Consider the following 27572-nt stretch of genomic DNA (forward strand, 5'->3'; position numbering starts at 1 on the left):
TTTGCATCCGAGTTGGCAATGCTACATGCTCACCTCTTATTTCACTGGACTCTTCTCCCTTCACCGCCAATTTACCCACTTGAAATATTGCCACTGAAAAAGCCCGGCTCAAGCCCCATATAAGTTTCAGGTCCCCTTGCATTCGGGGCGGATGCCATCTTCGGCTCAGCCCAGCTGACACTCTGCTACAATAAACCTTGATTAACCCCTTCAGCCTGTGTGTTCCTCCTTCAGCAAATCTAACAGAATCTGGATTGAGAAAGGTCAAATGACCTTGGCCAAGGTCAGAGGATTAGTCAATTAGGGAATGGGACTTGAAGTTTCTCGTTGGTTCTCCAAAGAAAGGGGACTCAGGAACAGTCGTGGGGTGGGCTGGATGTGGAGCAAGTGCTGAGCCTTCCTCTGCCACCTTCCCTTGTGCTGGGACATGCTCCAGTCCTTCACCGAAATGGCTGCCGAATGGCTGGAGCTTCAGGACATGGCCATGAGAGAATGCAGCAGAATTGAGTCCTCTTCACGTCATTTATTATTTTGCCATGTACTTAAATCACCAGACGCCTTATAGGAATGAATCTGAAGAGTGTTGCAATGTACAGTTTATATTCACTGATTTGCAAAATCATGTTTATTGATATACACTTTTTACTCAGTGAATTAATCTTTTCATAGATATTTCTGAATTTCAAGAACACATATTCACCCCAAAGTACTCTATACTCATAAACTAGCCAGTTCTCAAATCCAGCCTCTACAGAAACAAAAATTACTGTCTTCAGTGGAGAGTTTAAGTCAATAGGACATGACTGTACATAGCTGAAATGAAATAGAGGGCAATGAGACTCTGAATTTCATCTGGATAGACTGTTAACCAGGCTCGTCTCTAGAAGGTTCTCTCCTACCCAGAAAAAAAATTTCTAATAGTTTAAATCTTTACTGTTTTACCATTTCAGTCTGTCCATACATTATGCATTTTATATACACATATATATTTACATGTAAAAATTCTTTATTACTATTTTAAAATATTTTCCGCAGTGTGATTATTCTTCGTTTTAATAATACCTATGTCCTGGTCACCCCTTTTTTCTTATTAAAAATATTATTTATAAATTAAATTCTCACTTTTACCTCTTTGTTATAGAAGAGTTTGAGATATTCTTGAATAATTGAGGTACCTGTCTCCTCCACATGAGCCGCCATGGAGGATACTCTGATTTCGTATCAAAGTCTTGGATTTTAGTTTATTATTTTCTTCTCCAAAAATTATTATAAAACATAACATTTCCCATAATTTTAAGTGACCTTCTAGTTTAGGGATTATAACAGTAATATAATGGAATATTATATTACTTCTTTCATCTATTACTGTAGAAATTATTTCACATTATCCCACTGTAAAAGTAGTTTCTGGGAGTCTAATGTAAACTGTAAAGCAAGCACTGTTATCTGTACTCACTTTAAAAAGAATTAGTAAGTACAAAGCAATTAAGCAATAAGACATGACAGGCATCGTATTTTGGGAAAATTATCATACATCTCAAATGTCTTGAGAGGTTCGGGCCAAAGGCTGAGTGGCTTCAGCCACTGAAGAAGTATAATATACCCTCAAGAACTGTACCACCTGTCATCTATTATTGCTGTTATGAAATGAAAATCATGAAACCAAAAGAGGGGGAAAAGGTTAGATCTGTGCCCTTGCTGGGGATTACTTTACATGCCTATGACATCACTGACAGTTCTATCTGTGTCCAGAGAATTCTAAAGCCATTGCATAATTATTGCACAAACAACACAACTCATTTGAAACTGCTGCTTCAGCATTCTACAACGCCATCTTTGTCATATACCTGTTCCCCGATGTCCTCTTTTTGAAGAAATCATTTTGGTGCTCTTGATCCCAAGCTTTCTTCTTTCACTGATCATACAACTTCAGGGGCAGAGGAGGGTAAGCCAGAGGCGGTGGAAGTTGTTATATAGAAATAATTTTGCCCCCTAGAGGGTTAGAGGCATTTGGTTCCTTGTATGCCTTGCAACACTCCAAGGTCATTATCTCATGATAATCACATCTCCTGGCGTTGCCTTATTGCTTAAGTGTAACACTAAATTTTAATTACAATGAAATAGAGCTCTTCTGGTAGTTTATACAACATCTTGTGTTCTCATTGCCAGATGGAAATAATACAGAGCTTTTACTGTAATCGCATGTGGTGGTCCTGGGCTCCCACACAATAAACACACATTGTTGGTTTGTTCAGAAAAGCATTTTGCTTCATGAAACTATCTACGTTCTTTTGCAGTATGTAGAGTTGAGACTTTACAAAAAGATTTTTACTTTGTTTAAAAATATTGAAGCATAGTATCACTCCCCTGCCCACCCTTCCCCGTAATTTGATTGCAAAGGGTAAATTTTATTAAGAAAATCAAAATAAAGTATTGCCCATTGAAAGATGAGACAAATTGTTTTACCCATAGGCTTTTATTTTCATGGTTTCTCTTTAGTTATTTGACACTTTCTCTTTAGCCGTTTTGACACGTGATGCACCTGAACGCACATTTTTTTTTTTAAACAAGCATATTTTCTCATGGATTTACCACATTCCTCTAAAGGATTACTATATATATCTTTGTTCTGGCATTTGGGCAGCCTCTTGGGCTTCTTTGTCATTCTGATTGTTGGGAAAGAAATAATTATTCAAGAAAATTGTTAAAGAATAGCAAGGCAGATTTATTCAAGGGGGTGTGGGGCATCACAGTAGGTGTAGCAACCATTCAAGTGAGGCCTTGCAGTGGGGGTGAGAGACTGGACTCAACTGTGAACACAACAAGGAAAGGTGGAAATTTATAGCTAAGAAACAGAGAACAGTAAGTGGGAAATTATTAAGAGGAAATATCAGTGGAAAGGGAGGCTTCTGGTTAAATGATACGATTCTGGCTAAAATGAATAGGATTCTTGCCGAAGCCAGGCCGATGTGATCAGACATCGCCTGGGGATGGTGCAGGGTGAAGAATCCAATCAGATATCAAGGGTGCTCCAAATTGGAGGATGGGAGGTTCTGGCTAAATTGTCTTAGAGAATTCTTGCTAAAACTGGGCAATGCGGGGATGAAAAAAAGTTGAGGACTAGTTGAAAAAAGAGCTCAGAGGAGTCTGCTTAGGGTTTGGGCAAGGGGATTATTTGTCACTGCTTCATAACCAGTATTTCCTTGTCAGATAAATGCATGGTCCTTAGAAAGACTGAACCAAGCCTGAGCACTTGTGGATAGCTGGGGAGGTGGTGATACAATTATTCCTAAAGAACGATAATAATAAAGAAAAATATTAAGTGTGAATAAATAGTCTGTAGGATATTTTTATATTCTTATTGATTTGTGACAAAAATTCTAAATAAAACAATATGCTTGCTGTTAAAAAAGGAAATTCAAAATAAGTCTCTTAACCATCATTCCTTCCTTCTATATTGCATTCTAAGGCACTCCTTTATTAAAATTCTGCGTCTTCTAGTTTATGGGCATCAAAGAGTCCAAATTTTTTGCTCCTTTGCTCATGCTGCTCTTGTCACTCGAGCCCTTTGCAGTTCTTCCAAACCACCAGGCCTACCTTCCTTTGGGCCCTGCATGGGATGTTCTTCCCTCAGATGCTTGGCAAATCTCTCACCAACTTCAAATCTTTGCTTACAAGTCAGCCTCTCAAGGAGGTGCATGCTGATCGCTCTACTTAAAATTATAACCTGATCCCTGTCTCACTCCTGGATCTTTCTTATCTTGTTCTGCTTTGTCTTTGTTCCAAGACATTTATGACTTCTCAAATATTATATAATTTAGTTATTTATTGTGATTAATATTTAATGGTTGTTTCCTGTTTGTAGACAGGAAACTCTCCAAGAGCAAGTTTCTTTTGTTGTCTTTTAGGCTGATGAATCTGAAGTGTCTAGGACAGTGCTTGGTATATAGTAGGCGCTCGGTAAAGAAATTTTGAATGAATGAATGAATGAATGAATGAATGATAAAAATAGAAGTGGAATGCTCCAGAGCTTTTGGCAGTCCCTTGGGCTTTCATGTAGTACTGAGGCTGAGCTTTTCACTGTTGAGACTTGTCTTAAACAACTTATGAAAAAAGCAAGTACTATTCTAGCTCTTTACTTCAAAATTCAAAGAGCTCTGGCAAGAAGGTTTAGACTCTCTGTAGAGTTATTTTAGAAAGAGGTTTAATCATTATGCTCTTAATATTCGCTTGACACAAAGTACTTTAAACGTCCAATATCATATCTGTTATATTGCTTTACATTCTATGTTTACATATGTATTATCTCACACACTATTTAAAATGCTGTTTATTTTTTCAGATTCTTCTGCATTAATTAAAGACATATTATTACAAGTCTATCAATTTATGTTTTCACTTGTGATTTATTGCGAATATTTCTGTAAGTTTACAATAATTACATTGCATGCAAATTTATCACTCAGTGATGCTATTGTGTTAAATTATTCACTTTAGATGTTGAAGACAGGTATAGTTACCCAAATATTTATTAAATTGCCAGTCTAGAAAATACTATCATTTCTAAATGTTAAAAACCATTTTTCTCTTGCATTACAGTGTGAATAAAATATTATTGATAAATTATTATTTCTGAAAGCTGTGATTTAAGAAATTAATTTAATAGTTAAAAAAATAAGGAGACTATACATAATATGTTGTGTTAGCATCCAATTTAATCTCCTTGAAGGTGGAATTCTATTTATTTGTTTGTTTGTTTGTTTGTTTGTTTATTTTTAATGCCTACAGCACCTGGTCTTCCTAGGTGGTCTCCCATCCAATTACTAATCAGGCCCCACCCTGCTTAGCTTCTGAGATCAGATGAGATCGGGCTCATTCAGGGTGGCATGGTCATAGATGAAAGTGGAATTTAAATAGTTTTATCAATGCTGTGATCTTAACAAAACTGTCTTAGAATGCTTAGAACTATGTGTTTTTATTTTATAGTACGTATGAATATGACTGAAACTATAGTTTTATCTATCAGTTTTCTATGCCTAGTGTTTTTATTTTGTTTTTGTTTTATTTTTTTTACATGTTGTTTTCCATGACAATTCAGTAGTATTTGTTATAAGGATAATTTACAGAGTTTCCAAGATATGAATCAGGTTTTAACTTCGTTTAGCCATACAATGTACATACATTTTAAAAATCCTTTTTTTCACTTTTAAATATATATTTTTGACTCTACTGTTTTAGTGCTTTGAAATTTGATTTAATCTTATCACATACTATCAAGGACTGCTTAAAACTCTTATGACTTTAGAATTAAATTCAGACTATGAGACCTGATATTGATTCCATTGTATGATAATCCTCATTTTTTTGATCTTTACTAAATTTTAATGTATGCAGAAGTATATGTTACAAAATTTGTACCACAAAATAAAGTGGAGAACTACCTAATCAATTTTCTTCAGCCTCTAATAATCTTAACACAAATAAGAATATAAGAAAATTATTATTCCCATTCCATGTACAAATTCGGTTGTAATCATTCTACATAACATATTAGCTTATGGAATCTAGCGCAATGTCAGAAAAGAAATTATGAAAAGTAAGATTTATTCCAGAATCAAAAGTTGAGAAAAAAATAATATCTGTATTTGCTTCACTGGTGAATTTACCCAAATGATTAAGTTAGAGGTGTTACCAATTCTATAAATTGTGGATACAAATTTGAAGAACATGTAATATTTTCCTTCTTCATTTGTGTAACCACATTAACCTGATACTGAAAGCAGACAGAGATATTTTAAGAATACTACAGAACAATGTCTCTCCATAACTTATATGCAAAAATTCTTTTAAAAATATCTTACAGTTGGTATATGATGTGATATTAGTTTCAGATGTACAACGAAGTGATTAGACATTTATATAACTTACAAAGTGATCATCCTAAGAAATCTAGTACCTATCTGATACTCTACATAGTTATCATAGTATTATTCAGTACATTCATTATGCTACATTTTCATCCTCATAACTATTTTGTAACTACCAATTTATACTTCTTAATCTCTTCCCCTTTTTCATCCATCTCTCTAAATCCCTCTTATCTAGCAACCAACAAAATGTCCTCTGTATCTGTGAGTTTGTTTCCATTTTGTTTTTTTTGTTGTTGTTTATTTTATCCTTTAAATTCCACATGTCAGTGCAATCATATGGTAAGGTGTTTCTCTGTCTTACTCCAGTCAGCACAATACTCTCTAAGGCCACCCATGTTGTTACAGATGGTAAGATTTCATTCTTTTTTTATGGCTAAGTAATATTTCATTGTATATATGTACCACATTTATAATCCATTCATTCATTGATGGACACTCAAGTAGGCTCTACATCTTAACTATTTTAAATCATGGTATAATGAACATATAGGTTCACATGTTCTTGAAAGTAATATTTTGTGTTTCTTTGGATAAATACCTAGAAGTGGGATAACTGGTTCCTTCTGGTCTCTTATTATAGGCTTTGTTTTAAAATCCTTTTTGTCTGGTATAAGTATTGCTACTGCAGCTTTTTTGTTTGTTTGTTTCCTTTTTTGTGAAATATCTATTTCCATTCCTTTGCTTTCAGTCTATGCATGGCTTTTGATCTTAAGTGAGTTTTTTGTAGGCAACATAGGTAAGGGTCATGTTTTCTTATCTATTCAGCCACCCTATCTTTTAATTGAAACATTTAATCCATTTACATTCAAAGTAACTGTTAATAAACATGCAGTTATTGCTATTTTATTATTCATATTTTTAATCTTTTTTTTTTCTTTTTAAAGAAATCCCTCCAACATTTCCTGTAACACTAGCTTGATGGTGATAACCTCTTTTAGCTTATTCTGGTCTGAGAAGCTCTTTACCTGTCTTTTGATTCTAAATGAGCTTCGCTGGGTAAAGTCATCATGGTTGTGGGTCCTTGCTTTTCATCACTTTCAACATGCCATGCCAGTTCTTTCTGGCCTGCAAAGTTTCTGTTGAGAGATCAGCTGACAGTCTTTTGGGAGGTCCCTTATACCGCTTTTCTCTTGCTGCTTTCAAGAATCTCTCTTTGTCTCTCAATTTTGGCATTTTAATTATGACATGTCTTGGTGTGGGTCTCTTTGGTTTCATCTTGTTTGGACCTTTCTGTACTTCTTGGCCTCAGATGGCTATTTCCTTTGCCAGGTTAGGGAAGTTTTCAGTCATTATTTCTTCAAACAGGTTTTCAGTTCCTTGCTCTCTTTCTCTCTTCTGTGGTACCCCTACGATGTGAATGTTGGTATACTTGGTGTTGTCCCAGAGGCCCCTTAAACTATCTTCATATTTTTTGGATACATTTTTCTTGTTGCTCTCCATTGGGTGCTTTATGCTGCCTTATGTTCCAAATTACAGATTCAGTCTCTGCTTCATCTAATCTACTATTGATTCCCTCTATTACAATCTTTATTTCAGTTATTATATTCTTCATTTCTGACTTTTTAAAAAATGTTTTCTATCTCCATTTTTATGTTTCCTATCTCTTTGTTGACATTCTCACTGAGATCACAGAACATCCGAATAACCAGTGTTTTGAACTCTGCATCTGGTAGGTTGCTCGTCTTCATTTTGTTTATTTCTTTTTCTGGAGGTTTGTTCTGTTCTTTCATTTTGGATATGTTTCATCGTATCTCCATTTTGGCTGCCACTCTGTGTTTGTTTCTTTGTATTAGGTAGGGCTGCTATGTCTCTCGGTCTTTGTAGAGTAGCTTTATGTAGGTGTCTTGTGAGACATGAGCCACCAACAATCCACAGATGGCCACCACCATACGCTGGGCTTGAATGTGCCTGGAGAAGCCAAGCCATGAACCAGGCCAAGCCATGAACCAAGCTGCTAGTGCTGGGCTTGAGGCTGCTTAGCAAGAGGTATGGGAAACTCTGAGGCTAGATGCTGCTTGTTAAGGTTTTGTGAACTTTTGAGAGATTTTAGGAAAGTCCACAGCATGAGCCAAGACAGGCTGTTTGTATGGAAAAGCCATAGGAGGAGGCTTAGGTGGGCCCACAAGGTGGAAGGGGCACGGTCTCGGAATTGCCTGGACTGGGTGAATGAGTGTTAGCTCAGGTGATGGAAAGTCAACATGGTGGTGGCCTGCATCTGCGCTCTGGGTGAGGTGGCAGGGCTCAATAAAGAAACAAGGGCTCTTGCTAGCACTTCTTTCTGGGAGAAAGCTGTCCTTCCAGCTCTTGTCCTAAAGGCAGACAATTCAGTTTCTCCCATATGTCCCTAATACCTTTTGAACAGTTGCCCTTGCTCTGGAGCTCAGAGCAAGTGAGTTTGTTGCCAAGTAAGTCTGTGCATGGGCTCTTTAGGAGAAATGTCTGCGACTTTTATAGCCCTCTGTCTCTGCTGGTTTTCACAGCCAGAAGTTGTGGGAACTTTACTTCCCGGCACTGAAACCCTGGCCTGGGAGCTCAATGTGGGGCTGGGGCCCCTCGATCTCCTGGGGTGGGGGCCTCTGCAGCAAAGATATCCCTCCTGATTCTTTTTGTGTCTCCCCTCCTCCTACCAATTTTGAGGTGGCCTCTTCTGTGTGACCCCAATTGTAGGACCTCTGTTTAGCTAGACTTCAGGTGACTTCCAATGATGGCTGTTCTATAGTTTAGTTATAATGCTGATGTGGTCATGAATAGAAGGTGAGCATAGCATTTACCTACTCCACCATCTTGACCAAAAGTTCAACAATTCCTAATAATTTTAGTAAATTGAATCCAAAGATGTATATGATAATACATTATGACCTAGAGAGGTCATGTGGTTTGAGTAATTCTCCCATTTCATTTTATGTGCTTTATCTTGGTCATTACATGCTGTTACAGCTGGCTTTTTAAATGTTTCTAGCACTCTTAAACATTTGCTGTTTTTCACATGAAACACCTTTCTCTTGGTTTTCAGATAATCAGCCAGTTTCTTTTTCCTTTTAGGTTTTAGCTTAAATATCATCTCCTCAGAGAAAACCTGTTTTATTTCAATGCCTGGTTTATTGTGTGCATTGCGTATTATAGCCTGTAAGTGTTTTGTATTTAATTTTTGTTCATCATATTTAATGTATTTAATTTTGCCCCATCATAATGTAAGCTCCTTGAACTAGGACCCTCATCTGCCTTATTTACCACTGTTTCTCCAGCAACTCACACATATTATCAGGAATTCAGTGTTTGTTGAATGATTGATTGAATGAATGAATGACAATTAAAAGTGGGGGTACATTTACTAATATATGCCTACTGTTGTGATCTTTATATCTCATTAATAGTATTTTTGTTCCAGGATCATTGTTTGGATTAAAAGCTAGACAAGAACGGGATAGCCTTGTAACAAATGCCTATGGAAAATAGGGTTTTAAGATTTTGTAGGATTTTTTGTTAGTACTGTCTAACCCACTGCTGGCGACCACATTTTCTTACCATTTCTCATTCCACATAGTAGGGTTATAATTTGTGTTTTTAAATGCTGTATATTCATTTCACTGATAATCACATTTTGATATGTTTTGGTTTATATAAGGTTATGCTAATATAGTTAAAGCCAAAGGAGGAATTTAAAGGGTGTTTAAAGAAATTGTCTCTCAGCTATTCCTTTAATCAGTGCACAGTAGGCTCTATGTTATGAGATTCTTCAGACATTTTAGTTTCAATGAGAAATCATTTTGTTTCTTGCACAGCTTGTTTTTAATATTTTCTTCAAAGTTGTCATTGATACCATGATAACCCTAATTACCACACTACCCGATACCATGAAATTTGATCTTTATATATATATATATTTTCTAATTGGCCTTTTGAAATCATACAGGGTGTATAGGATGCCTCAAATTTATTGTTTCATCCTTGGTAGTTCAAATCAACTAAACGAGTCTCTTCCTTGGCATGACCACATGAAAACATAAAGAAAACATTCAATATCATTTAGTAATTGTCTGGAAACGGGAAGGCAAACTATTATCTATAGCACAGGGCAATACCATTGTGGAAATTTCACCCTGACTGTAACCTCTTATCTTGTTCTGCTCTTACACGCAGGTCATATTATGCACTGCTTTATGCTAGTTTGACAAGAACTAATGTGGATGCTTAAATATTTTAAGGGCTGAATGCTTCAGAATGATAAAATACTGAGCTGAACAACTCTTCCTGTTGCATTCGTGGTTAATGATAAAGTAATTTAATACTTTTTTGGAGGGGTCTATTAGTAGTTTTAACAACAAACATTAAAGTTACTTTAAGGAAAAATCTTCAAATAAGGCCATGCAATGACACTATTTAACTACAGTTGTTTTTTATTCAGCCATAAAATCTATCTTTCATAAAGAAACCCACTTACATGTCTTACTTCAGTGAAGGTTATTTGTAGACTGAAGGTCTTTTCTTGTCAAGATATGATGAATACCATGTGTGAAGACAGAAGAGCATCAGACCTGTATTAGCTGGAAAACCCACTGATCTGTGAATAACCTAAAAAAGAAAACCTGAAGATTAGCAACGTCGCTTTTAAGAATGATCCATCAAATTCAACAAGCAGATTCACAGAGATGAATCATCTGGTTCCTTTTATACCTACTATACAGTAAAGGTTATTTCCTTTCTCTACAAATAGAAGTTTAAAAATAAAAAGAAAAGGGAGACTTTGAACATCCATCCATATAAGTCAATAATCTTAAAGTGTATTTGTTGTTTTAGTTGTAAATTTCCTAATGATGATTAAAATGGTCAATTCTTTCAGTATTAGGCTACATATTTTTGGAAATCAGTCTTTTTCTTTTTATGAGTATGTTGGAGAGAGCCCAAATTCTCAGTATACCTCCTCAAATTCTTCACACCAAACTTTAATTTCATGGCAAGTTAAAATGTCTAGTTTAGGAGTTTTCTATAGAGCTTGCATAGATAAATACAAGCAATTAGATAAGTTCCTTTTTTGGATGTTTGATTGATTGAGTAAAAGAATAAAATATTCAAAGCATATAAAAATCTTTACATGGATATATAGTATTATTAAGAGTAAATGTTTTGTTTTTTAATTTTTAAAATTTCAAAATAGATTCAAAAGTACAAATTCAAAACATCTATTTCACAGCATAACTTTACGCAGTTTTAATATGTCTTGTTCGTAGTGTTTCATTTAGTTTTTACATTGAACTTGAATGGGTGACATGATCTAAAAATAACAAATACCAAAGAGGAATCACTGTAAGGATTTTTCAAATTTCCTCCATATCATTGTTTTCAGTAAATGAACAACTCCAATATAATTTAAAATAAATTTGTTGATTTTTAATTTTTATTGAGATATGTTGATATTAAACAGCAAAAAGAAATAATTACATCATAATACCACTACAAAAACTGAATTTTGTAACTTACTTGTTAAAAACATTTCTAGCAAAATATACTTTAGTAATTCAAATTAGTAATTGGATAATTTTTTAAAGTTAGCAATAATTTAGACTTCAAATTTATTTTCTTTAAAAAATATAGTTCTCATTTTTGGGGGATGTCTTTTGATGAAATTTTGACCATGCTTATTAAAATAGTTATATTTCAACATGCCCAACATAAAAAATTTTTTTATAGTGATTGAATGATAAATTTGCTCTGAGTTCAAGCAATTAATAATTTGTGGTTTGAAATTAATCATTTTGTTATGCTTTTATAACCATTTCCAATATGTAAATTAAATAGGAGAATAGAAACACCATTTCTTAAAGAATGAGTTCAAGTTTCATGAATGAGAAGATTTCTGTCAGAAGAAATTTTCGAAACCACTCAGAAGCATGCGAAGAGTTTCTCTCTCAGCAGATTATCTTGGAGTAATGAAGAAATAAGGAATTGCTAAAAATCTTTACCTAAGGACTTAAACTGATTTTGTCACATGAAATTTTTTCCTAAATGCAAATATTAACTATTTTAGAAAACAGATTAAGCTCTGAAATTTTTAAAATTCTATTTTTTATGAAGTTCTAAAATTAAGAAATATACTCTCTGTTCAAAAAGAGTAAGAAATGAAAATTCTTCTGATTGTTAGAAGCCTAAACACTGCGAGAGGCCTTGAAGCTTTCGTCCCACCTGCTAGAGCAGTCATAAATCATAGATGAACACGGGAGAAAGAACCGTCAGTGATGTTTAGATATAGGGATGCAGCAAAGTGAAAAACACAGAGTTTTAGAACTTAGTACCTAAGGCCCACCTAAATATTATTGATTTTAACTTGAACTGAAATAGTCACCCATTCAATTTAATAATCCTTTCTGTAGATGATAAAACAAACTTTAACTAAATAAAATATGACTTTAAAGAGATGCGGCCTTTATGATAGCCAAAGAGGGAAGCAATTTAATTAAGCGATAATGTTCACAGTGGTGAAGCAATAAACAACATATGCAATTGATTAAATGCAGGAGGGAGTTCAGGGTGAAATCCTCCTTTTGGAAATGGCTGTCCACAGATGTTCTTATCTTCTTTCTCTTTTGGTGGTGGAAGTGAGATGGGACTGCAGGGGAACCTAAACATTTGCTTTTCATGGATTTCCCCTCCTCTGCTGTGTTTTGCGGCCATGTTTAGCCATCGGCTGGACGTAAGATAGAGTTTTAGACCAGAAAATGACCATTCCTTCTCATTCAAAATTGAAAATTTATAATTTTATTCCCCTATATAAAGTCTACTGATTTTCTTATGGGAGCCACTGACTTCACATGGCATTGTCGGTGACCACTGGGGAATTAATTTTTTTAGTTTTTAGATTATTTTAGGGTTTTTATTTATGGTGCTCCAAAAATGAGTGTCAATTTCTAAACGTCAGTTGCTTTCCAGAAAAATGAGTAATTTGGGACTAGTGTGGAAGTGTGTTAGTAATTGAATTCAGTTTCAGAAAGAAATCTAGGCTATGGTCAATTCTAGAAGACAAGAAAATAAACCAAATTAATTTAATATCAAAGTACTGTGTTCTGATGTAGTTACAGAATGTTAAAGCAGTTAAAAGAAACTCTTTTTTTTTTTTTTTCCCAAAAATCTCCCTTTAATTTTTGCTGTTGGAGATTTAGATATATTATGTTGCAGGTGAGTGTATATTTTATGATTCGATTTTTTTGTCCAAAGATGTTTATGTGCTGGTATATATACATATTTGTAAATTCACAAAAACACGTTGGGAAGATTGGAAGACTATGTGCCAAAATGTTAATAGCAGTGGGAATGGGGCAGATTTCATTTAAGTTTTAAATAATGTGAATGACTGGGTTATAGGTAATTTTTATACATGTTAGTTTTTCTATACATATTTTCAAGTAATGAAATAAATATTTTATCACAAAATAAAATATAAAATAACAAATACAAAATTCACACAAAGAAAAACCTTTAAATTTTGCCGCTGCAACTACCACTAAAGTGTATAAAATTTGAATTTATTTTTACAAAAATATACTTACATAAAAGGTAAAAATAAAAAATAAAAGTACTTAATTTATTGTTAAAAACATATTTCTCTAGCTATTTACAATTATTGATTAAAAATACAAATTATTAATAGGTACCAATAAAACAAAAATATTTAAATGGGCTGAAAATTTCAGTTTAATACTCCCCCCCCCCAGATTTTAATCTTTAAGCACTGTGTTTTTATTAATACTTTCACCATATAAAGTGTTGTCAGAATTTTAAAAGATAGTAATCCTATATCATTTATTTTATTTTTTTACCTTGTCACCTTTATTGAGGTATAATTTGTATAGAATAAAAGTCACCAAATTTAAGTATACAATTAGATGAGTCTTGACAAATTGTATAACTACCACTACCACAGTCATGATATAGAATATTAAATCACCGCAGCAAAGTTCCTTTGTGCCCCTTTGTAGTCACACTTGAAGAGAAGAGGCTCAGTTGTCTGAGGCTCAGTTGTTTTATATGATTATTTACATGTCACATTACTGATTAAGTAACCTGGTTCCTTTTAACTTTGTCTTGTCACACATAGGCTAGAATCCAGTATCCTTTATCAAATACAGTTCACACTTATTTTCATGTGTTTTGATTGTTTCTCTACTTATTTCTGCCTGGAAATTATCTTTACCTCAGTAGTTTCTATGCTGGTGAAAGTAAGACTAATATGCATTTCATTAGTCTTCAATCTTAATTTCATTTATCCTTATGGTACTTTTCATACAATATAAACTCACTACTTAGCTAACAGGGAGGATTTAGGTTTATTGATATTCAAATTTCTTGTGGGAAATTAATTTCTGTCTCAAAGAGTTTTTGTATAAACATTCTTAGAGGTGTAAATTAATAAGATGGCTTATTGTCATATAAGAGTAGCAATTTAACATTTTAAAAATTGATTTAAATATGATTTTTGTTCAAATAAAATAATTCCTAATTCTAGTGTTCAATGACCATCTAATAGCCAATGTTAATAATTGGTATTATGTTTATGTATAAACAGATTTAAGGGTATTATGAATTTCTAATATGGCAAAATATTTTCAGCTGCCATGTTCTGACTATTGCAAATACTATGCTAATTCATGAATGTCATTAGCTTTAATACAAAGAGAAACAAGACAATGGATGGTGGACATTACTGGGAACTAACACTCTCCATGTAAGGATTGATATCATATTCGTGCTCCCTGAGAAGAAGAATCTAAATTAATTAATATGTCATATCTATAACCCAAGTGCTTCTGTGACAGGTTGCAGCAAAACTTTAAAATTTAGGGTACTGTAACACGGTTGTCTTATATTTTGAGTACACCAGGCAAAGAGACACAAAAAAGCATTTCTATGGAGTCTGACCTGTATTAGATACAGAAGTTTTAGAAGATGTTTAAGACTATGTATGAGTTGTGCTCTGCCAATATTAAATGAGAAATACTAATGATAGAGGTGCCCTTGTGCTTTTTAATACATTTAATTTTGCATGTGTGCTTGTGATATGCAGGGTTCCAACAAGCATGAGGTCCATTCAGGGCAGTGGTCTCTTTTATCTGGGCCTAACAGAGGGACTGTCCATCATCTATCTCAAATCTGTAAATATTTATTGAGCATCTGCTATGTCCTCGTCACCGAGTCATAGAGAAAACCTAAAAACATATTTCAAATTCTGCTCCCATTGAATACATTTTTAATGTCTTGGGGGTGGTGTGAAGCAAGAAATAAGCACTCACATAAATTTTGCCATTAGAAGAAGGACTAGGAATGGAGCTACACTGAAGATACAAAGTTAATCACAGTTGGGAAAATCATCGATTATTTTACATTTAAAACGAACTTTGAAGAACTGGTAGGGTTTAAATACATAAGGAGAAAAAGATATTCTAGGAGCAGGCAGATGATTTCAAGAAGGAATGAAGATGGCTAAATTTAGAGTATGGATTTAGGGGATGGTGGATAGACTAGCAAGTTCTGCTGAGGAATTTGTATCTATGTGTTGTAAGGAGTGTAGTAGGTTTTTGAGAAGACGTATGGTATAATCACCGAAGCAATTCGAGTATTCACTTAATTGAAACGTTCCTGCTTGTTTAAATAATATCCATCTGGTAACAGGACTGTCAAAGCAGAGAATATGGATGGATTTCGATGAAATTAAATATTTAATGGTCACAAGCCCTTGTCTAGCACCATACTGCTTTAAGTACAGGCATTTCTCCGAACAAAAGATGGATTATAAAAGCCAGGTATTTTATTCCTTAATTGCTTTAGAAGCTAGTTCTCCAGTTACAGCTCTGAGCTTTAGCTAATGTAGGAGTGTTTTGGCAAAAGTTAAATTTAATAGAATGCATTAATTCTTCCCTATTACAACCAGAACTTAGCACAAATTTTAGAATGCATTACGGCATGTTAAAAGGGCAGACATTTATAAGGTTGTAACAAACCTCCTTGCTAAGTTTTAGCTAGAATATAAGAATATAAGCTACCGTACTGTGAAATAATTGATTTCATAGCTCTCTTCAAAAAATAAATACCACATGCACTTATGAAGTAACAAGTTTTACGAAGAAAATTTCAAAAAGTGTTAGTTATTGGTAACTGAAGAATATTTAGGATTTTATTCTTTAACAAGTGAGTGTTTTTTTTTTTTTTTCGAGTAAGGAATAAAAAGATAGAATCCTGGCAAGAATTATTTTTCTCTTCTATGAGAGACATTAAATACTAGGTTAAAACTATTAGGTGGTAACACATGAACAGAAAAATAACCACAACAATCTAAATAGCACAAAATAAGAAGCTGGACAAAAGTAGATAAAAGAATATGAGCTATATTTTTATTTATTTCTCACTTAGAGCAAATTAATTGTTTTCTTTATATGTTCAAGAAATAGCAAAAAAAAAAAAAAATCACCAAACATTTGTCACTCCTCCAATTTACCTTTGATATTGCAGATTAGCTTGCTAGTTTATTCCTCAGGTAAATTACCATTTCAGAGTGTTCAGAGTTTGGTTTCAAGGAGTTAGGAAACAAAGAGTTCCCTCAGATGGGTATGAGAGGCATTGGGATGAAGCAGTTTTGGAATCTGTGACACTAGTCCTTCCCAAATCCACAGAAGTCACTGTTCTGCTCTGAAAATAAGATCTTTTCTCCAACATCTGTGAGAGGGAAACTTCTCATGTGAGGTGTGGGTCCAGCCATGAGTTTAATTTTGTGTGCACATTGGAAGATTTAGTAGGGACATCTGTGATGTATCTTGCTCAACTAAAAGCATAGAAACATATGCAAAAGTAAGCACCATTATATAATGTATAATCATACTTTAATGTGATTTTAGTAATCTGCTTTCCTTATCCAATGTTTGCCATTCTGAGGTGAATTCTCACTGCTCTGTCCCTTATTTTTCTTCAAAAAAGTTTTTTATTGCTTATTGCTGTGATATTTAGCCCCTTGTCATAGCTCTTTAACAAGATTATATAAAGCTGTATTTCTCTCAGAACCGGGAAATATTAAATGAGATCCAGACTTAAGCAAATCAGAAAACTAATTAGAAATTTATCTAATTCTATGAAGAAAAATATCTTATTTTTATTGTTCTCATTAAATGAATAATTTATTATTTAAAGAAGTTTTCATTTTAAGGCATTCATAAACACAGAATTTAAGCAAAGCAATGACCACATTGATTATCTTAAGTTTCTCAAATTTCTGTCTAAATAAAATATTAAAAATAATTTTACGAGTATTCTAGATAAAATAATTACATCATATAAGGATGAGATGCGTGATTATGGGAATAAACTGCTTCATCTTAGATATGTGTGTTACCAAAAAAAAATACAAAGTAGTTTTGAGTAACTAAATGAGCAAAAAATAACTAAAACAAAACTTACATAAAATATCAAATGAGCAATTGATATCAAAGTCCTATTTCTAGCAAGAATTACAATATAATTCAATTAACCCTAATTTAAGTCAATTGGTGTGATCACAGGCTGCATAACAAACAATTTAGGAACATTTATCCTGGTTCTTATTGTGATCTGGTCATTTATGACCATATGGGCACGCCATTTTATGTGTATGAAACTCAGACAACAGGATGAACTGAGTTTAGACCAGCTTGAAAAAGACTAAGGGTTGACACCATACTATGGTGCTATATCATTAGAGACCTTAAAAAATGATCGAAAACGCTCACCTTGTTCTGCTACTTTCGAGGTCCCCTGGCAGATCATCTAGCCATCACTGGAACATTACACCAAAACAGAAGAGGCCAATGTATTCCTTAGGAGATAAAGAGTTGCTAGAAAGTGTTAACGGTTCAGAATAAAACTTCAAGGTAAGTCAGGCAAGTCTGTGGCTCTTAAGCATGACTTTGTTCCCTGTGTTATCCTATTGTTTTCTTAGTGGTATCACCAAAAAGCTTTATATTGATTGAAAAGTTTCTATCAGATTTGAATGTATGAGATCTCCAGGCCTTAAAGTCATCAATACTCACTACTCCTAAGTCTAAGCTACAAAAACACCAAAAAACAGTAAATTAAAGTGAGAGATCATAGAAATAGTAAGAGAAAAGAATAGCATCTGATAAAGCTTGTGGAATAAAATTTAAACATTAATTCATTGACTGATTGATTAGTGGTAATAGAGTCAGCATCATGGCATAGTGATTTCTGCTACATGTATATGACCTTTTCCTCTCTGAGTTTATATTAATTTTTTTTTTTTAAATACACAGGCCCTACAAAGTTTTTAATATATTATTTTTTTTTAGTGACACATCTGAGGGATTAGAGCTCTACTACTTGGTAGGTAGTATTTGTTTGGAATGCCAGCTATTTTATTGAACTGCTATTTGTCTCATATTTAGTATTTCTAATATTTTACCTTCTTCCTTTCTATACAGTAAGCTTCATAAGGGCAGAAAAAAATTTAGCACCAGGGAAAGCATTGAATAAATATTTTCATTGCCTTGGTTTCAAAATAAAATTTCAGTATCATTTAATGATGAATATTTGTGATATACCCTTGAGAGAATATTTATATCTATTTTTGGAAAATATATATGCTGCTTTCTAATGATTATAGTCAAGTATATGATGTATTATCTTGGAAGGATTTTTCTATTATTTAAAACCTATTGGAAAATCACTGTAGTTAATAAAAATTCATATTTTAATCTTCCTTTTCTTCCTTCCTTCCTGTCTTCCTTCCTTCCCTTCTTCCTTCCTTCCTGTGTTCCTTCCTTCCTTCCTTCCTTCCTTCCTTCCTTCCTTCCTTCCTTCCTTCCTTCCTTCCTTCCCTCCCTCCTTTCTTTCTTTTTTTTTTACTCCCTTATTTTTTGCTCATATATGTTAAAAAGTCATATTTCTACTTTTCTTTGTAATACTTTAAGTCATTTTTGAAGTAATATAGCTCTTTCTTTTTGAGATCTAAATGGATAATTCTGTGAAATATAGACTAGAGATCTATGTTGAGATTTTCAATTTCTCTATTAGAAATTTTTCTGAAATTTGCAAGAAGTATAAGGACAAAAGTGTGATAAAAAGTTGTCTAGACTTGTCTGAATAGAAAAAAACTTAAAGTGATTTGATTATATCAAATAAGCATCTGTGTTATTTTCATTTTCAAGGATAAAATGTTAGATTTTTTTTCAAGACAAATTAGTTGAAATTCTCCTCTTCCTTCATAATTAAGTAATAATATGTGACAAAGCATGAATTATTATGTAATAATTCATACCTTTTTGCTTTGCTAAGAATGAGGCCATAGGATGAGTGCTTGTTGAAATGCACAAGTTATGAGTTATTATATCATAATTCACACCTTGAAATTCCATACTATGATTATAAAGTAGCCCTGTGCAAATATTATTAATTTTTAAAGTTTTGAAATAAATTATTAAAAAATAACAAGTTATGACTTCAAAAGAGCCTCTTTAATGTGAGTTCGTTAAAAATGGAATGAAAAATAAATTAATCTACATCTAACTGGAATTACATATAACCTTTCTCGATGAACTATTTTCATTGACATACTGTTATGAAGCATTCACTCTATAATTTGTAGCTGTTGTGTAGATCTTTCTTTTCTTTAACACCCCAACAAATAATGTACTCTTACTTGATTTTTTTCCCTCAAGAACATAACTTCATGGTGACTATCAGTCTGCCTTCAGTTTCAGTACTGTTAATTTTTGTTTGTCAGGTTTGCACGTAGAAATTATAAAGGGCAGCTCTGAGTTCTGACCTATAGACTTTGAACCCCAGTCCTTCATTGCCTCTGAGGACACTGCCTTCTGCTGATCTCCCTCTGCTTTCCTCTTTTCCATATTTTTCACCAATTTCTTTTCATCTTTCTTCGCATTGATTATGAGTGGTCTCCAAAATTATTGTCATATTTTCTTTTCTTTTTTTCTGTTTAGACCTATTCCAGCAAAATAGTATCTGTTTCAATGATCTCCTCTATTCCGATAACTCCTTAATATAGCTTAACATCTAAAATTTCACTCATACTCCTAATTACTAATATTTCCTGTTATTATTCCAGTTATTATTCCATATCTTGAAATCCAACATGTCACCTCCTCTCTAAACCTGCTCCTCTTCTCATTTCCTTCAGTGCCAACACTGCTTTTAGTGTCTGACATTAGATGGATGCCCTTCAGTCATTGTTTAGCCTTTATGTCTTTTGAGCACCCACCCTGTGCCAGCTACTCAATGAGGAATAATTTAAGGTGAATGTACTTAAAGAACTTACCTTGCAATAAAAAAATATATATATAAAAATAAATAAATTTAATATGAGGAAGAATGTGATGTGCATAAAGGGTGAAAAAGCACAATCAATTATCTCTACCTGTACTTATCCTGAAAAGCTTCGTGAAGTGATTCTTGAGGTGGTCTTGAAAGATGGATGGTGTTTCAAAGAGAGTAGGTGGACCACTCCAAGGCAATCAAGACCACAAGCAAAGACCTATAGGAGAGAATGTAGAAAGTCCTCAGCACATTTTAGTGTTAAAATAACTTCTCCTTCACGAACACATGGCAGTGGTAGATGTTGCTTTTACTATTTTAATGTTCTTACTTGACAAAATAAGATTTGACAAAATTGTGTCAGTTCTATAAAATTTTTTACATGATAATAAATTTGAAAGACAGGAAATCACCCTTCTGTATACAGAGTCACCAAGTCCTTATCTGATATTTTTTATCTTATATTCCATTTATCTCATATTTCAGACTCGTCTCTAAACTCCCCATTTACATGGCTGTAACCCTAATTCAGAAACTCACTATTTTAGTTTTAATTGCTATGGCACCTTTTTAGCTGTTTATATCCAATCTGTTCTTTTTCTATACTATGCTGTACTCTGCTGCTAGATTAAGCTTAAAATCCTGATTTCTTTTTCTCCTCTGATTATGAGATTGTGATATTTTTCTATTACCTCACTGTTGAAAGCTCTGTGCCAGGCTATCAGCCTCCTCTAATAGCTACCTCATCCCATCTCCCAATCATATTTCCGGTGACTTTCTAAAATGTGGCATTAAATGGTTCTGACCTTACATTCCTCTGCACTGATATCCTCCTGCTTTCGTGCTTTTGCAAACTCTGTTTATTATTTCTCATGTCACTTTTGTATATCTTCCACTCTTCTTTGAATTCCAGCTGAAGTTGGACTTTCTCTATGAAATGATCTTTAATCATTGCACTCCTATCTTTTTTTTCTAGTTTAATTCTGCTCATTTTCAAACCTCTTTCATACCTAATATATGCCATTCATTATCAATTATTTTAAAATACCTACTAAATTTAAAGCCTTGTTGGGAGTAAAAGAAAGAAACAAGAAAGAAGAACAAAAAATTATTATTGAGTTTTTCTATGTATCAGACACTACTTAGTATTTTTAAATACCTAACTTCTGATCCTTAAGGAGCTTTCAGTCTCAGTATGAAGAATTAATGTGCAAATCTGTGATGTAAAGAAGACTATATTGAGTGTGGGTGACAGGTCAATGAACAATGATACTGTGGAGAAAGGACACAGTGATTCTTAGTGATATGACTAGAAACGGCTTCAGAATAAGGTGGCATGAACCGGGCTATGAGGAAGAGTAGATTTTGGGATGTGCAGAAGTGAGAGCAAGGGCAATCCAGGTATGGGGAATAACATATGTAATTGTAGGGAGGTAGAAAATGTTGAATATATTTAGAGAGGAGTGATTAGTCCCTTTTGGCTATAATGTAGTTTAATCCATCATTGATCTCTAATTGCTTTATTAGATTATTCCCTTATAGCTATTTTAAAAGCCTCTAGAAACATGGAATGCTGCATTGCTTTTAAAAAATGTCCTAAAGTAGGTAGCACAGGCTAAGGCTGTAATAGTCAATAAATATGTGTTTGATTAGTTTAATTTTTATTAACTAGATTGTGTTCTAATATACTTTGCACTTATATATCACCTTTATTCTTTAGATCTTAATGTAAAGTCACTTAACCATTTGATCTTCCAAAGGGCTTGCTGAAATTGGAAATCTTTTAAGCTTTACTTTTACAGAGTGTTTGAATAATTAGCTGAATGGGCAATAGTTAGAATTTCATGTTTCAGATGAAGCTTTTACATTGCATAATTCTCCAATTCTCTTATTTCTTAGACTTCTGATACTTTGTGGCTACAAAATGTTTTTATTTATTTTTATTTGTTTAGTAAATAACTACCTAGTACTTATTTTATGCCAAGTTCTGGCAGAGGGATTGGAAAATCTAGGGGAAACCAATTTCCAGAATGATTAATGGTGGAGAGTGACTCAGAGTGAGATAGCTTGTTTACTCAGTAAGAATGTGCACTGAGAATTTAGGAAGCACTAGGGAAAACCTTTCATTACATAAAACAGGTTTCTCAAAGTTTAATCCAGTCCTGTTCAATATACATATGTTGAAAATCAGCTGGGGGTGCCAGTCATTATAATGTATGAGGCATAACTAGTTGTCTTCAAGGGATTCATAGTCTTGAAAGGACCTACCAATATAATGTAGGTGCAATTCTCTCAGTGTAGACTTAGGCCTGCTCTTACTGGATTCAATTCTATTTCTTATTGTAAATAAGACCTAAAATTTCCCATAACATAAAAAAACATAATGGTATATACTAAAGTGATTTTCTAGCATCTATGCCAGAATAAATTAGTAAATGTTTATAACTCTTGACATATTTTAACTTGTCTTAATGCACAAGAAGCAACCAGAGGCATTATTGTTGGAATCAACTGAGGTTCATCATTATCTTTGGACGCCTACAATAGTAATCTACAGCTTCCACAATACAAATCTAATGTTGTGTGCATAAATTAACTGCTTTGTTATCAGACTTTGGCCAGATATCAGAGGACAAAGTCAGTCAATGATATGGAAAAAAAAAAAGAAAAATTCCCGGCTCTTGGAACTGCATTTCTGTTTTAGTGAAATGTACCTAACAAGTCTTTTTATTTCAGCTGCTAAAAGTGGTTCCTTGCTGAATTACTTTTCCTGCCTTTAAACTCTTCCTCTAGATAAAATGATGGAGGAAGGGCAAGAGAAAATCAAAAAACAAACTTAATAACACCATACCTTCGAAGCAACTTGATTTATAATGAGTTTGTGGGAACATTCCGAACCTATTTCATGTTGAATTACAGTTCACCTTTACAAGTGGCTGCTAAAGAAGGAGTTCATGAACACACTCCTTGGACTACTTCAATCCTCTTCCTGCTCAGCCACTAAAATTTAAAATGCGATACAAACAAAATGCATCTATAAATTTATATAGTAACTACACAAACAAATGCAAACTCATTCTTAGTAACCATAAAATTACCTTCTGTTATCTATCACTTTGTGAATTATAGTTTCATCGCTCGGAACAGCAACAGCACAGAATTACACTGCTTCTCTTCTCACCCTGTGTCGGTGCTGTTCTAGCTGGAGCAGCAATCAATAGTCTCATGGATAAACAAATGATTAAAGGCCAATATGAACTACTGTAAATAGGAATAACATTATCTATTTCTGTACTGAATATAATTAAAAAAATAGTGTCAACTTTTGGGCATCTGGCTTGAATCATAATCTAATCAACGCCCTACGTTACTCCGATTTCACATTCTTAAAATTTTTTTAAGAGGGCCAATTTGTAACAGGTACAAAATAAACTATGAAATAAAGTTAGATTTGAAGGGATTTCTTAATGTTGAATATAAATTGGATACACATATTTACATATGAAATGACATGGAAATTTCAGCTTCAAAGTCACTAGAATTTTAAAACCTTTTCTTACTTAACACTAGTTCAATATCCAAATAGTGTCACTGGTTTGGTGAACATAAGATTTGCAAAGTTTTATATGCTTGATTTCATATAATTGTGTAGTTTAAGTGAAATAAAGATAAAGGCTTTAAAAAATCTTTAATTCTTCATAAATAAAAATGTATTAATTTTTCCATAAGTTATGGGCTATGAAATATTTAATTTCCATTATTTAGATGAAGCAAATAAATCTTACTGTAGCAACACATTTTCTATGTATTCTTTGCATTAAAATTCTGATTATAAGGCTAACCTATTTGGATTTTATTTTTACTTAATTAGTCTATTGCTGTTTAGCAATATCAAATTAAAAAGTAATCAGTATGAAGGATGATCATTCTACTTACACTTTAAGTGAGAAATTTTCTTATGCTCTATAAAGTATTGTACTGTTTTATTACACTAAATGGTAACAGTTAAGTAGATTCATTTTTCAATTATTTATTTTTTGCTCAAACTGGTAGCTCTAAGTGAAGAGGTCTCAGAAATGCAATATGATTGCAAGAATTAGAATTTTAATATCCATTTTGACAAATAAAGGCAAGGAAATCACTCAGGAAGCAGATTAAAAGGGCACAGAGGGAAGAAATATATATACATACATACAGGTAGGGCAAAATCCAATAGTAAAATTGAAGATATAATGAAAGACATTTCCTTATACAGAAGGATCAATGCCCAGAATGAAGTATGAAAAAAAACTAGACCATAATTGTGAAGTTTTTACAACATCAAAGATAACACAATGACTTTAAAATGTCTTAAAAGAAACAAATAGTTCATCTAAAAAGCAATGAATAACAAATATGCACATTTGTGTAATAGGATGCTAGAAATTAATACAGCGATAACTTAGAAGGTTTGAGAAATAATAATTTAAATCTAGAATTGCATACCCAGTTAATCTCTCCGTCGTACTTGAAGCTAAAAGAGACTTATTTTCATGTCTGGAAGGCATGAGGATTTATCTCCCTTTCTTTAGAAGCTACTTGAATATAGACTTTAGGCATTTAAACCAGGAAAAAGAAAGAGATAGATTTGGGGGGAGTATGTTGGAGGGTTGATTTAAGATTATCAGTGGTGTAGTAGGCCTGGAGAGGAATGAGTCCAGATAGGAACAGGATTGAGGAGGAAGTTCTAGGGAAAAAAGGCAATCCCAGAGATTTAATATTGTCTTTGGGAATTTGGAACAATTTAAGGACCCACTAAAAGTAATCAACATCAAAAAAACAAAATTGCAAGTAGAAACTCCAGAAAAAACCAACACACAGCCCAACAAAACAAAGCAAAACAATGTCTGTACACGAAAGGAAATGCAATTATAGTACAGTATTGGTTATGCAGTACATAATATTTACATAGTCATAGTCATCAATATTTTGTACGTACAAAAACTGCTAAGGAACATAATTATGCTTTATAGTACAAAACATAAATGCCATTACTCATTAAAGGGAAAGCACATATGGCTGAATTTGAGAGTTGTAAAAAAGGAGTTTGGCATCTTTATCTTTTACTGGAAGGAGTCAGAAAATTGGCTTACTGATGTATCAAGAAATAAAACAATTTACATGTTATTTAAAGTTATAAAAGTATGCTATTTAAAAACTAAAAATTAGTGTTATGCGGGAAGAGATGTAAGAGTGGTATAATTGGGTTAAATATCCATCAATTGTAGAAGAAATTAATATTCTTTATAAATTTTCACTCCATATGCATCTTTTGACTACAAGAGGAAAGAAATTGAGAACGATAATTTGGCATCGGAAGTTGTGGTCTATGAATGATGTTGGTATCAGATTCCCACCCTCTACTAAGACTGTGCCAAGCACTATGCTAGCTGCTGAAGAATATAGATATAGAATTTAATAGAAATTACAATAACATATAAGAGGACAAAATGTTTAATAATTTAAATCAAAATTATGAGCAGCACAAAAGAAGTATGTATTATTGCTGTGAAACTACAAAAGGCAGAGGGAGTAACTTCACCATGTGGAGAAGAATCAGTTAAGGTTGCTAATAGCTAATGACGCTGTAGTGGAATTTTTAAACTAATCCATAGAAATTAATTATAAAATCATGGTGTGACTGGTGAGGATGGAGTTCAGGGAGAGCATTCCATGTACAGGAAACAACATGTGGGAATAGGGCCTGGAGTGCTCATAATTTGAAGTGACTGCAAATAGTAAGATATAGTGTAAGTCAGGAGTAATAGAAGGTTTTGTTTTGAAGGACTATTCATGTTTCAGTAGCAATCTTGGCACTATATTCTAAATGTAACAAGGAGTCGCTGAAGGAGTCTAGGCTGAGAGGGAGCGTGATCAATCTTGTTCAGATGTCAAGCTCTGACCACCTGTGGGGGGAACAATTGACTGGGGTTCATTGTGGCATTTTAGAAGTGATTTAATGATACAATCCTTAAATGGTCACCAGATAACATTTGCATTCCATGAGGAATGCTTTCATGAAGATTTGACAATAAACTCTAGAAATTTGAGAGTGAATGAAAATAATTTTGGAAGAGTGAGCAAGAAAGGATAAAGAATAATAATGAAAAAAAAAAAAGTCCATTGGTGGAGACTGATGATAACACACAAAAAGATTTACCATTAATAGTCACAATGATGGGGCCAAGTAAATTAATGTAGTATAACAGCAAGCCAAGCAATTTCCTTTAGACTAGTTTTCGCATAACTTCAGTTCTCATGTATAAAGGACCTAAGTAAAGGCCTATGAGGAAGTTTACTGGGTCAAGTCAATATCAGTGAAATGGAAAGAGGAAAGAAAAAATATTTTATTTTAGTTTCTAATATTTTTGTCTGACTTTTTTTTTTTAAGCAATGGAGAAAAATAACTTAAACTCAAGGTAATGGTAAAGTGGTTGAATAAGCATTTAAATCACTTAAGGATTTTTTTTTTTTTTAGTCAAAATCTCAAGGTAAAGAACAATGCATATCATTTCAAACTGTTCAATGTTTTTCACATCCATCCTGTGAACAATAGTCATTATTGTCCTATCAAAAGGATGTGCATAGTACAACCATTTGTTAATATCACTATTTTTTTTAGAAGTTGAATTCAGAGTCAATAAAAATTCTATTTAGCAACTCTGCCAAGGAAATTGAAATTACTACTTCCAAAATTGATTTTTTTTGACCTAATGTATATTAATTAAAAAAGAAAAATACTAAAGCCAGCTATTAGGCTGTGCTTAAGAAACTTTTCAGAAAAGAACAATTGTATGAGGAAACATACAACTCTGTATTTTAAAATATTTTATTTTTATTATTGTTATGAAAATGTTAATTTCCTAAGGAAATGGAGTTTAAATGAATACTTTGGAGTTCATTTCCTAGGCCAATCAATCATGACCTCAAATGTATGAAGAAGAGAGTACCTGTACATTTCGAAGTAAAATTTATGGCACCCACATAAGTTAAGAGATAAAAATTCTAACACTCTGAGACAGCAAACACAGATTTATGTTGAAATACTTAATTGAGCATTTGCTAAGACCTTGTATTCCTATATGGATACCTATTTTCACTAACTAAAGCTTGAGGTCAATCAGAACTAGGTGTCCTATCATTAACTTCAGAAAATAATCTGCTCCAAAATGCCATGACACTATTCTTATGAGGTCAAATAGCTGGCATCTCATTTGCAAAGAGGAACTAGAATTTCCTGGCTAGATAAAAATGGAAGTAATTTTCACCGATCCATTAGAAAGTAGCAGAAACGATGTAGCA

At 33.2% G+C, this 27572-nt stretch overlaps 1 long non-coding RNA gene and 1 pseudogene across 1 annotated transcript in view; one reads left to right on the forward strand and one right to left on the reverse strand.

Annotated features, from left to right (window-relative positions):
* LOC118609324 overlaps positions 1 to 27572 on the forward strand; it is a 55923-nt gene that overhangs the window by 23522 nt on the left and 4829 nt on the right. The window contains exon 2 of the long non-coding RNA XR_004953255.1: positions 17695 to 17815. This is a non-coding gene — a long non-coding RNA (uncharacterized LOC118609324). The remainder of the gene's footprint in view (positions 1 to 17694; positions 17816 to 27572) is intronic.
* On the reverse strand, positions 4780 to 4898 carry LOC118609530 (annotated as a pseudogene).

This window comes from Rousettus aegyptiacus, unplaced genomic scaffold (assembly GCF_014176215.1).
Source record: "Rousettus aegyptiacus isolate mRouAeg1 unplaced genomic scaffold, mRouAeg1.p scaffold_m13_p_11, whole genome shotgun sequence".
Lineage (NCBI taxonomy): Eukaryota > Metazoa > Chordata > Mammalia > Chiroptera > Pteropodidae > Rousettus > Rousettus aegyptiacus.